Raw genomic sequence first — 14,500 nt, 5'->3', positions numbered from 1 at the left:
TTATCTTCCTCAGACCAACAGGAGAAACTGAAATTTTTATCAAAAGTTAATTTAAATAGCTGCTGCTCCCCGTCTTCATGACGCATTTTAATGAAGTTAGCTTTGCCGGTCCGACTTGATATCCAGATTTTAGTGATGCCACGATAGAAATATGTCCTGCTTTTCATAAGCACCCCAATGATGTTCATATTTTTTCTTCGCGACTAATATCAAAGAAGTTAGCATGGCTGGCGGATATTCAGATATTTGTGATATCTAGACAGAAACAGGATCTACTTATTGTATGCATCTCAATGACGATTTCTTTTTTCTCTATGAATAATATTAAAGAATTTAGCATGGCCGGATTTCCGGCGGGATATTCGGATCAAAATGATACCCAGCTTAAAATCATCCCCTATAAAATCTACATAGTATGGTCCGACTTTGGCTCAATTCGGCCCAGCAGTTTCGCCGTCTATAGCAAACGTACACACGTACATAGATAGTTTAACCGTCAGCTTTATATAAAAGATTAGAATATGAATAAAACACGATAATTATGGAATTTACGATTTATGCAGCCAAACTAATAAAAATGACAACATTGACAAGCTTAAAGAATTACTTAACAATGTCAAATAACCTCCATTAATAGTAGGTGATTTTAATGGAACTAAAATGTACAAACCCAAATAGAGCAGGAAGTAAATGATAGGTGCTGTCTAAATGATGACGAAATCAGGACATATTATTCAAAAGCACATGGAACGTTTTCCTCAGTATACTTAACTCTATGTGCAACAGGTATTGGAGGCAGATTAGACTGGATTACAGGTGATGAATTGTACGCCAGTTATCATTTCCCAGTATTAATTTTATTATTACAAAATAATCCTGCCAAACAGGCCACTCATTATAAAATTTATAGACTAGAGCGATACGAATTACAAACTAGGAAATTCCGACCATTTGAGTATTAGAAATATTAAAATGAAATTAATGAATTTCTTGATGAATTAAATAAAAATGCTGCTGATAAAGCAGTACTGAAATCAAAACTTCGTCCAACAAAAGATAATGTTCTGTGGTTGTCTGATAAGCTAACAGAATTAATAATAATAAAATCCCCAATAGGGAGACGATAGTTTTGACTAAAATATTCAAAAGAATTAAATAAGGATTAATGATCAGATGTTAGAAGGAAATAAAAAGAAAAATTTGTGTATTATTACTAGAAATTGATGCATTAAAGTCTGTATACAACAAAATATGGAAAAAATACAGAAAAAAAAGTTGTGCGCATTTTAAAAGATGGAAAAAGAATACTCGACTCAAAACAAATAAAGTTATGTAATATGAAAAAATTTGGCAAATGTAATTAGTGATAGAAATTTAGATGAACACCTCTGCACAAAGAAAAATAATATGAATTAATAATAATAAATTTTTAGACATTCGACCATGTATATTATAAAAAAAAAATATCCGTATGGAATGTGCTCTCTTGAACAGTGATGAATCTGCTCCTGGAGGTGACAATTTTATCACCGTTGGCAAAGTTATACCTGTTACAATTTTATAATCATTAATGGCTTCGAAATTTATTTCAAGATGAATGGCAAAATATCATAATAATTCCTGTCTCCACACCTGTAAAGATTCTCATCAGTATAAGTAATTACAGACCAATTTCTTAAAGTTTCTACTAGAGAGAATGCACATACGAGAAAATAAAATTATGACTCCCACTCAATTCGTGTTACACTGTAATAGGTATACATCAGATTCTCTGTCTAACTTATACCACTTGCACGAAAACAGATTACTTTAGCTGTCTTTTTAAATACTGATTGATTGATTGATTTAGAAGTTATCTGTCATCGTTACAACGAAGATCATTGACCCCGAAATCAGTTTTAAATATCAATCAAGTATAAAAAAAATCAAATTAAAGAATGTAAATGTCATCCCCACCAAGAGCCTCTGAGAGGTACCGATGTCGAAGTTCCCTAAAACTGGGGCATTCAACCAGCACTTGTAACATGCAGGGGAACTAAACAGTCCTCACAAAATTGCTGGAGTTCTCCAGCTATAAGATACTTTTGAGTCAGTCAAGTATGACCAATTCTTAGTCTATATAAAGTAGTATCCCATCTCCTGGGTGTATAACCATACTTCCAAGAAGGTGTCACACTACTAATCTCTTTCAGTATATTTGGGTTGAATTAAAAGTACTAAGTGCTTGTAGAAAACCTCTTAGAATCTGAAAAACCTTAAAAAATTTCCTTCATCCAAAAGTGCTTTTTTCTCTGCAGCTACTAGTATACCATATAACTCAGCTGTGAAAATTGAAGCCGCAAGAGGAAGAACACTTTTACAATTAAAATATTTATGAAGAGTTCAAAATTCAATGCCAGCGCTAAAATACCTATTAAAGACTCCAAACCCAACGACAGTGCTAAATTTAGAGCCATCAGTGTAGATGGAATTACAGTCATCAACTTCTACAACATGTTCCATAAAAATAGAGTGGGCTTCAACATCTGTCATATCTTTCTTAAAGCCCATAGATATTTACAAAAACTTACCTCTGGTAAATTCCAAGGAGGAGTTACTGGCACATTAAATGGAAGTACTCTGTCCCTGAGTATATCTAAATTCAGTAGAATCTGTTTTACCATAAACTCATAAGGTTGAGGAGATTTAGGGTGTGTCTCATAAAATCTAAAATTCATTTCATTACTTACATCTATAAAAGTCAAAGAACCTGGAACTCTTTGCAGGCTATACTAATATCTAAAAATAAAATTCTGGCGATATATATCCAATGGTTGCTCTCCAGCGTCAACTAAGAGACTTGGAATTAGTGAAGTTTTAAAAACCCCTGTAGTCTGTCTTATACATGCAATGGTGCACTGAATCTAAAGCTTTTAACTGGCTTGGAGTGGCAGATGAATAAATTTTACAGCCATAGAAAAAATTAATGCTTTATATATCCTCGAGTTTTTCTATATGTATCCCAGGATGTATGTGCCAATACTTTCAAGATGTTCATAGCATTAAAACAAGTATTTTTTAAATGTTTCAAATGGGCAGAGCATGTCAATCTTTGATCAAATATTAATCCTAAGAATCGTGTCTCTTGTACGCAAGGGATGCGCTGACCTTTGATGTAAAAATCAGGACCTGGGTGTATGCCTCTAATTTAGCAGAAATGCATGGCAACAGTTTTATTAGTAGTGAACTTGATGATTTTGACAATTGCAAGTTGTAATTTCATTTCAATCATCCTCATTCTTGCTCCAGTGACAGGTATAGAGAGTTCATCGACAAAAACATTATGTAGAATGTCTATGGGAACAACAGATGAAACAGTATTTATTGCTAGCGCAAACAAAGTCACACTCAATAGGCTTCCCTGGTGAACCCTCTACCTAACACTTTTTCTCGGAAAGTGTATTACCAACCCTAACTCTGAAAAAATGCCAAGCCAAAAAAGCCTGAATAAAGAAAGGTAATTTCCTCTCCCAATCCTGGATTACAAATAGCTTTAAGAATACCACATTGCCATTTACTATCACGAGCCTTTTCTAAGTAAAAGAAACTGATATATGATGCTGCTCTGCTGCAAATGCCCCAAACAAATTAATACATCAGTTGTGGAATGCGTCTTCCTGAAACGACATTGGGTTGGTGAGAACAGGCCTTTCTTTTCAAGTTACCACACTGATCTTACATTGACCATCTTCCCCATGATCTTACTTAGTCAAGGGATTAAAGCAGTTGATCTGTAACTAACCTCTAAAAACTTGTCCTTACCAGGTTTTAAAAACGATAAAATTATAGACAGTTCCCACCCTGCTGGGTAATTGTTGTTGTTGTTTTTTTTTTTTTGTATGGTGTTTTTACGCTGCATGGAACCAGTGGTTATTCAGCAACGGGACCAATGGCTTTACGTGACTTCCGAACCACGTCGAGAGTGAACTTCTATCACCAGAAATACACATCACTCACACCTCAATGGAATCCCCCAGAACGAACTTGCGGCCACCTAGGTGGCACGCCAACACCATACCGACCACGCCACTGAGGCGACGGGCTGGGCAATTGTTGTCATGCCAAATTCTATTCATAATGCTAATAATAAATTTTTTAGTATTAATTGATGCATGTCATACCATCGCATACAGATTTCATCAGGGTCAGGAGCTGCATCATTACAAGAAGTCAAAGTAGAGTTAAACTCCCCTCTGTAAATGGTTGGTTATAAGACTCCATTCTACTAGCTGTGAAATCTGTTACCTTTTGTTCTTCTCTGTATCGATATTAGTATCCTGGGGTGGCTTCAGATTTGCTTGAGATGTTAGCATAGTGCTCTGCTAATTGATTACTTACTTCCACCTCATTAGTGATAATTTGTCCATTTACTTTTAATACTGGAGGTGGACTTGGAGTAAACTTTCCTGCAATTTTACTAATCTTTCTCTAAACAGATGAAGATGGAATTCTGTCATTAATTGACGACACATATGTAGACCATGACTCTCGTTTAGCAACCTTTATTGCCTGATGGAACAGTGCTCTACATTTTTTATAGAATATTAAATTTTCTTCTGTGCGGTGTTGCGGCACCTGGTCAGAGATCTTCTGCTTAGTCTATGTAAAATTTGCAATTCCGCCAAACACCAAGGAACTGGTCACCTTTAAAAAGCACCTGTGATTTAGGAATGGAATTAACACCAGCAGTGTGGAAGGTTCTATTCAGCAGGTTGTTAGCATCATCCACCATCTGAAATTCCTCAGCATCTCCCTCAATGTCACTGAATTCCTTGAAGTTTTGCCAATCAGCTTTTTCTAAGACCGACTTTGGTGATCTGTATGGAGGAGAATCAAAACCAGTACTGAAGACAAGGGCATGGTCACTAGTGTGGCAATCATCTAGTGTTCTCTAGTTGAAGTTTATGTCAATTAGAACTGGTTTTAGAGATTTCAATACAAGATAAATTTCCAGTTTGAATATGGAAGCGAGTTGGTTCACCTGTGTTTAGTAGTTCTACATCTTCACTTTCTATAAGTGATGCTATGGTGCTACTTTTGGCATTTGTTACTACATCCTCACTGTATGAGGAAAGGTTGTGGTAATTGTTGAATAAGATATTTCATATCTTCATTATTCATATGATCATTGGGGGGAATATAAATAGAACATATAGTATATTTTCTTATACCAAGATCAACTTGCACTGCAACTACTTGTAGAGGAGTTTGTTAGTTGGCTAGTTTAGTGTCAGCAGCTTATTCGTTGCTTATTCCCAATTAAATCCCATTAATTCTTATTCTTGATATGACTCTGCATCAGGTTATTTTCTACCTGGAATGTATTTTAGTGTGCACCTAACTTTGAATCGTGCTTTTTGGTTAGGGTTAGATGAGAGGTTGGCTGTATAGGTTAGCGGTTATATCAATGGGATGTGTGATTGTTTGGACCCAGAAAGTTGTGATGTTTGGAGTGAAGACAATTCTAAGAAGGAACAGTGGACACCATCTGTGAGTTGCCTGTACTGAGTACGAAAGTTTTGAAGACACAGATGATAAACTTTTTTTCACATCAGGTTGGAAACTTGGTTTTAGTGGCCATAGGATACTATGGGGTTGCATTTTGTGGCCACTAGTTATAAATCAGTGCTACTGAAAAACAACATTTATTAGTAAGTTTGTCTGAAGCCAAAATATGTGCATGGTTTGTGTATGTATTTCTGAAATGTAAGGTCAGAATTGTGTACATTTGATGTCCTTGGACAAAATAAGATAAACAAAAAACATGTAGCGTGACTGAATTGATTCTAGTGCCGTGGTTTGCTTAAATCCACTAAAAGTTATTCCAAGGGGCAGCACCGGAGAAGCACTATTGAAAGGAGCTTGAGGAGATAGTTGGGAAAAAAGTAATTCAGAAACAAAGGCAGTGAACAGATGCTGTATAAATGTCAACCTCAGAGAGGCTTTGCAATTGGTAGAGAATCCTAGATTGCATGACATTCCTTGAGGAATTTCAATGTCAAAGATCCATTGATAACAGGGATGATGTGATTGATATTCTTGATTTAAGACGCTGATTTGCGGAAGTGACATTTTTGTTTACCAGCACTTGCACACATCATTGTGCAAGAAAATGGGAAAGTAGCCAACTTGTTGACAATTTTGCAGTTTAACAGCAGCTTTTTATTGAATGATTACGAAACTGGTTGGTTATTTAGTAGTGGGTATACTTAGGTGATACTACAAGGGCACACTAGAAAGACTTTAGTGAAAGAAAATGGTATAGGGCACAGATTCAGTGAAACACTTATGTTTCCTTTTGATGTCAAAGCATGTGGGATGAAATGTGTATTGTTTTGATGCATGTTATTAAACAAGTTCTTCATCAGTCTGTAAAATAGAAGAGTAGGTTGGAATTACAGCCGCTGGAAAAAGTTGAGAAAGCAGTTTTTAATTTCTTATATTGTATTTTGATATATTTAGGAATTTTATATATTTAGTTTCATTTGGCATATTCAAGAAAAGCTTATTTTTTCTTAGCAGTGTTCCATTGTATGAATCATTTTACATTGAAGGGCTTTATTCTATCAAAAGAACCATCAGTTTTGCTTAGAAGTGATTTGCTTGTGCCATAATTGAGCGGGATGCTAAAGTTTTTATATGCTGTTAATCAACTTGTTAGATTTTGTCTTCTTGAATGTCTTTAAATTCTGTCCATATTCTATTTCATTTAATTATGTCCCATATCAATTTTTCTTCAAGCATTGCCAGCTTTCTTTCTTTCAAACATGAGTTCGCATTGTTCAAGTCTGTGGACCCTGGTTGTTCTATTACATTGGAATATTAATAGAATATTAATACCCGATAATATCCACTATGGTTGTAAAAACAAATTCATTTTGCCTTCTGGATATCGGAGTAATAAGCAATAAATATTTTGAGGAAGATGTCATCTAGTGGCATTCACCAGAAACAAGTAATTCATATAGCTATATTTGGATAAGCTTTCCTCTTCGAGATTTGATATGAAGTGGAAACAATATAGCTATATTTGGATAAGCTTTCCCTTAATAGATTTGATATGAAGGGGAAACAAAGTAGTATCTTCCGTCTTTGGTGGAGTTTGAACCCACTCACAGTAGATAAAGAGAGGCTACCATTAACCCTCAACTCTTAGTCGTACATATATAATAGTTAACGCTAACCTCCTCATTTCACTCAGGTTCTAATCCAGCAAGGAAGAAAGAGCTGCTTCATTTATTTCCCCTCCAGAGTTGCGGTATGATGTAGTTGTTCTATCCAGAAAGTGTTAGGAAATTGAGCAGTTAAATTTACTAGCACATTACTACCAAAATTTTGCTCTTAGGAAAGGTTCGTGTAGTTGTTGCAACAATTATCCATGAGAGAAATTTACTAGTGTGTACTGGTTACATATATTCATTTAGGTTAAGATTGGGATTGTATATTTAAGCTGGTATATTTTGTATATTTGGGTACAAATCAGAAATTAACTGTTCTTTTGTTTGGTGTAAGGATAATGAAATGTTAATTTTTCACTTGTCATTTTAGGCGACTGTATATTTTAGTCAATGTAATTTTGTATTCTAGGCAAGTTTAATTGTCAACTGTTCTTAGTGGAATTTAAATTGATTGTTATTCGTTTTACAACTCTTTATAAATCAACTTTGCATCGCCATTATTGTCCTGTTTTTTTAATCGACTTTTACTTAAAAGAATAGACCCCCGACTTACAGCTCGGAGATAGGTTGTAGTTTGAACCATGATAGTTAACATTTAATATATCTGGAACTTATTACACTTTAAACACTTCAGTTTGAGATAATGAAAATATTCAATGTAAATTATTATCTGTAAGAAATGCACTTCTGTATAATATGTTATTTTTGCAGATTATATTCAAAGGTTCAGACGAAATTGGAAACATAATGCAGAAGATAATGGAAACCAAACATCATCGTCAATTAAGCTGTACTACCTCATTTTTAGAGAATGGTGTAACAAAGTCTCATAAAGACAGAAGATAATAAAATAAACATAGAGAAGGAAAGGGAACACGTTTGAATGGAGAAAGAGGAGAAGGACGGCGATTAAAGGAGAGAGAGAGAGAGAGAGAGAGAGAGAGAGAGAGAGAGAGAGAGAGAGAGAGAGAGAAGGGGGGAAGGAGGGGAAGCGAGTTGAACTGAGTTGTAAAGTAAAAACAATATGCAAGAATGGTATAATTTCCTGCGTTTTCCATTTTGACATCGTAGTTAATCCTACGTTTTTCCGAGATTGAACTTTTATCATTTTATTTGCTGAGGATTTCTTTCTTATTTGTTGTTGGAAGAAGAACATAATGCCATTTCACTGTGATCTTGGAAATCCATATGTACATTTAATTTGTTATCATTTTGCCTAAGCGCTTTGACGTAAATTATAAACACACTGGCAATATTGTTTTATTTTCATATTGTGTAGTCGAGTGTTTCCTAAGCGTTGATTTTAATAGGCAAGTTATGAATAGAAGCTCATGTAATGCACTACCATATTATTTATGTATACACACAAACACACATTTTTGTGTTCGTGAATGAATACAATAAACTGAGGAAGGGTTTGGAAAAATGGTAACCTGTTTAGTTATTTGTTTCGCCCGTTTACTCGAGTTCCACCTGTGCGAAGAGTAACCCAAGAATTTTTGTAGGATGTTAAAAAGAATTTTTAAACATATGAGCTTTGTCACTTGGCTAACTGCTGAACAGTTACGAATGGTTTTGACGCTTCACCTTTACTATATCTGAGTTGCCACATATTACAACGCGGTATCTCAAAATTAGGAATACTTTTTAAAATTTGAGACGATTAATTTTCAACACAAACGATGGTTGCGAAGATATATATATATATATATATATATATATATATATATATATATATATATATATATATATATATATATATATATATATATATATATATATATATATATATATATATATATATATATATATATATATATATATATAAAATTCGAAAAGGGGATCTTTTCAAAACTTACAAATTATGTTTTCAGTGTTGCTTTTATATCTAACTCTTGTGGAGGTTTGGAATTTCAGAAACATTTCTAACGTTCTCACTGAAAATATATCTGATACAGTAATGCATCTTAAGGACTTATGTTTTCCACAAAATACCTAATCTTTTTATTCATGAAGTTCGTTAGATCTTTGAAAATAATTTTGAAGTCAACAGTGTGGCAGTGCTGGACTGAATGATCTCATGCCGTCTCACTTGGATGCTTTATTTGCACAAGTAAGCTATTTTACAGGTACTGGCCAAAACATCTTCATCCTGTGATCGACTAATGACAACGGTGATAACGATTCAATTTCATTTTGCAATGCTATATATTAAAATGATGTCTTCATGTTGAAATATGAAGCTTATTATCATTATTCCATCCTTTCACCGAGACCGCATCCCGGACTTCATATATATATATATATATATATATATATATATATATATATATATATATATATATATATAAGAAGTATCTTGCGTGGTTGCTGAATGTGCAAAATGTCCCTTCGATTGTTCCTGTGTCGTTTCTGTGAATTTCTGGTATAGTAGACATCAGAGATCCTATAAGGAGATAATCGACCTTTGATTGTCAATAGTGAACCAATGGTGAATGGACTCTTAGAAACGGAATGAAAGTTAACGGTATAGAAATGTTCAAGAATAATTTGACTGCACATTTTGTGAAGTTGTAAATTATGAGTAAATGAAAATGATGCATGGAAATTAATTTTTGTGCTGTTATAACTTGTGCAAAAACAAAATTTGTTAATAGATATACTTGCCCTGAATGTCAAACAGAGACCTGTGTGGAATCGTGGTGTAAGTTTTCGAATATCAGAAACTATTCGAAAACTTGTAAAACATATTTTGACAATAAAGACTTGTATTGTAGGCCATACTACGAACCTTCAAAATCTTCCTATTCTGGAATCACTATTTATCTAACAGTATTTCCGTCATTAACTCACAGACTTCCTTTTATTTTCAATTTTATTCTAATTTGGTTTTACAATTTTACTAGGAATTTCATTTTTTTAACAGCCATGAAGATGTAATGATATGGAAAGTGACGAAACTTTGGAAAGATGAATCAAGACAGCTTCTTCTTTGTGTGTTATCTTCTCTTTGTGATGGTTTTATTTGTATGCATATATCCACACATTATATGTGTGTTCAGTAGTAGTGATGTGTCTTGTGTTTTTGGAGACCAGCTTTTCTTTAATTTTCAATTTAAATATTTCTTCATTAGAGACGATGATGTTCTGTATATTCTCAACTTAGTTTTTTTCTCATATTTTAGCCAATTTTAATTATTTGTTTACCTTTGGAGTGACTCCTTGTGCTGTTCAGTTGACTCTCTCTGACTTCTTTCAGGAAGACACTCGCCTTTCCACTGTTGTTCTCAATGTATAGAACATCAAACTACACTTACCTGTTTATTTGACTGTCAGATTCAGTAAGGTTTGATAAGTGTTTCCTAACTGAAATTTTCTGTAGATTTCGAAAATCAACTTCTTACTTTCACCAGCCTGACCGTTTTTATGATATTACTCATTTCCCGAGTTGATACATGGTGTATGAAGATGGTGTACAATATAGGAAGCAGTAAGAGGTAATAAAATGTAATTTTGATGAAAAATATAGGCGTCATTCAAAATATATGAACAATATTATCGAATATCTGTGTATATTATAATAGAAATTAACACTTTCTCTGTCATACCAAATGTAGCAACATGTAGAGAATTTCAGTCACCTGACAAAATGCTTTGTCATTTTCGTATGCCAGAGATATTCACTAATGATATACAAGGTAAATAGAACACATGAATAATGTTTAATATTATTATGATAAAAAATATCAAGGAACTGAAGCACATCTATCCCAGACCCTTGACCAAACGACTGTGGTCTCTTATACAGCAGTTAATTATATAAGCAGTTGTAAAAGAAACACATGTAAGTTTACAAATTATCCTTGTCTAAATTTCTAGAGAATAGAACATCCATACAGAGGATATTTCACAGGAGCTGTTTTTAGAAGTGCAACTTTTGACAAAGTTTCACAGAAGCTAAATCAAGGAACATACATTTGAATTCGGAACTACATTTCCAACTGATAACTATTTTTCTTAATCTGGCTCATCATACTGCTCTGTTTCACTATCAATGTCACTTTCCTCATCAGGAACTTTTTCAGTTTGATCACTGAGACAATCCGTAAATATGGGAACCGTAAACCATTTCTGCATGTACGTATATTCGATTTTCTTTAGTCCACCCATTACAAGGAGGATCTAGGTGATTAATATCACTTTCATCTGATGATTTTCATATGTTGGCAATGAAGCCTGCGCGAAGGATATGCTGTTTGAGGGTTGCTCGGTATGGTGGAAGCATAGATGGCCCCATTCCTTTGATATTTTTCAAAGGAGTGTTATTAGAGTCTTTAAACTGATACTTCACAGTAAATATGCTGAAGCGAGCTGTATTAACGTCTTTAGTTTTGTTTTGCCCATACAAAATTACACAAACTTTCAGAACAAGGTATGTGTCGTCATTGTTGAGAAGCCAAGTTATCCAAATGCTCCTCGAAACCTTGGATATCCAATTCTCTAAAATATTTAATGGACATACTTTCCCTTTGCCCTGAATGAAGGAGAATAGTCGCAGCCAGTGAAGGTATGCAAACCTGGTAATGCTTGACAAAGTTCTCTTTCTAGTGTCCGCCAGCAATGTTACATCAATATACCTCCAACTGTTGTTTTTTGAAATTTCGACATCCTTATAAATTATAGGTGAATTATTCAAACTGGCATGATACAAAAGAATCACCAGCACATCAGTATCATTTGCTCTTACACTGAAGATGCGGTTGGAGTTTAAGGCTTCATGTATCAGCTTATACTGTTTCCTGGTCGTGTGAACCATCCTCAACAAAATGCAGGAAGAACTTGTCGTCAGTAGCATGCAATAGTTTCTTATTACCCAGTATATCACAATACTGATCAGCACGTTGCTGCTTCGCAAGGAAGCAAAGAAGGGATGTCTTGAAGGAAGAGGATGACAAGGCTCCAGAGAAATTACTTGGTCTGGTCTGCTCACCACTGGTGATGTTGAAACCAGCTACTGAACTACAATCACTGAAGAATTTGGTACACCTGTCTTGTTCTAGCCCCTTAATACTTGTTCCTGAGTATGTGTCGCTGACAAAATGAATTTCTGTTGCGGATGTTCTGCAGATATTTGCTAATATACATGTTGCTAGATCTTTCAATTTAACAGGTAAGTTAGTAAAAAGTCTGATAACAAACATGGCATCGATTACTAAGACATGCACAGATTCAGATGCTGTACTTTCGAAAAGCTAGTGCAACGATGGACCAAGTGCATTGAAAAGCAGGGTGACTATGTTGAAAAATGATGTCATTGTAAACTTTGTATTGCTGTTGTATTGAATAAAAAAAATGGAGTGCTGATACTTTTTGACTTACCCTCGTATAATATATATATATATATATATATATTATATATATATATATATATAAATATATATATATATATATATTATATATATATATAATATATAATATATATATATATATATATATATATATATATATATATATGTGTGTGTGTGTGTGTGTGTGTGTGTGTGTGTGTGTGTGTGTGTGTGTGTGTGTGTTTTTTTGTATTCAGAATAAGAAATGTTACAAGACAAATTTGATAATTTTTTACTATCTTTTTTCTTCACGACAAGAGCACTGCTTTAAGGACTTGGTAATCATTTTCAACTTTTATTATTATAATTATTTTACATAGCTTGAAGCTTTTCTCTAGTTATGAATTTGCCTCAGTGAAATTATTTAATAAAAAAGACTATTTAAATATGAATTTGCAATATTATATTTTATTTTTGAATTGTGATAAAATAGATCTTTTCGTACCCAAATTGATATTACCAGTTAATTGATTTAAAGATTTTGTAATTGACAATAATAATTGTTTTCATTTAATTTAATGTATACTCGTTGTAAAATAGTGTGGATATGTGTAATCATAAGTATTTTCTTATGGAATGATTAGGTGCGAGTACTCGTATTTTTCAATACTTATTATTATTATTAGCTGGATGCCATTCGTTGTTTTACAATGGTTCAAGCGACTTGTCTCCCTTTAATAATTCAGATGCTTTTACAGAATTTAATCCTGTCGGTTTATCATAATTTTTTTCTCAGCTTGTTTGCATCCTATAGATTCCATCAATATTTCTCTGAATCTTTTACTCCACCATAACGTGACTCATCATTAGTTTTAAAAGTTTTCTGTTTTCTTATTATATATATATATATATATATAATATATATATATATATCATATATATATATGTGTGTGTGTGTGTGTGTGTGTGTGTGTGTGTGCGCGCGTGAGTGTGTGTGTGTGTATGTTTGTGTGTGTGTGCGTGTGCTACATACACTTTAACATGCATTGAGCAATTTCAACTAAACTCAGTTTTTTATTACTTGGTCCAACTTTAATATCAATACCAAACAAATTCTTATAGATAAAAAAGAACTTTTGTGTCAGTTAACTGTAAAGTGTCCCTCATTACCTTATTTATATGGCCTAGTCAAAACTCATAAGGAAAACAAACCTATGCGCCCAATTATTAGTACTGTAGGATCAATTGCTTCTAAACTATCTAAATATCTTACTAAACTGTTATCCCCGCTACTAGGAACTGTATCTAATTCACACATCCGGAATTCTCTTGATCTTGTGGAAAAATTAAATAACATTGTACTAAACCCTAGCGATATTTTTGTCAGTTTTGATGTATGTTCTTTGTTTACAAAAGTCCCTATTGACTCTGTGCTAGAATATTTAAGTAATGAATTTGTACTGCATGAATTGCCTATGTCCGTTAGTCACATAATTTCCTTAATTAAGTTATGTATTTGTGATTGCAGATTTATTTTTAATAGAGAATATTAGCAACTAATATTTGGTATGGCCAAGGGTAACCCTTTATCACCTCTCCTTTCAAACTTATATATGGAATTTTTTGAGAGACAACACCTCCCGAATATCACAACTTATCCCCCTTCCAAAAATGGTACCGATATGTCGATGATATCTTAGTAGTCTTACTGGTGGTATCGATGTAAATGATTTACTGTCTAAATTGAATAATTTAGTGCCATCCATAAAATTCACTGTTGAAATTGAAAATAACAATGTCATCCCTTTCCTAGATGTATTAATACATAGAGAATCTTTCCAATGCAAATTCAGTATTTATAGAAAACCCACAAATAATTTAACATATGTACATTTTTATTCTGGCCACCATCTTAATATTAAAATTTCAATTTTTTCTTCTATGTTCCTACGCGCT

This window comes from Macrobrachium nipponense, chromosome 1, assembly GCF_015104395.2.
Source record: "Macrobrachium nipponense isolate FS-2020 chromosome 1, ASM1510439v2, whole genome shotgun sequence".
NCBI lineage: Eukaryota > Metazoa > Arthropoda > Malacostraca > Decapoda > Palaemonidae > Macrobrachium > Macrobrachium nipponense.
This window is presented reverse-complemented; position numbering follows the sequence as displayed.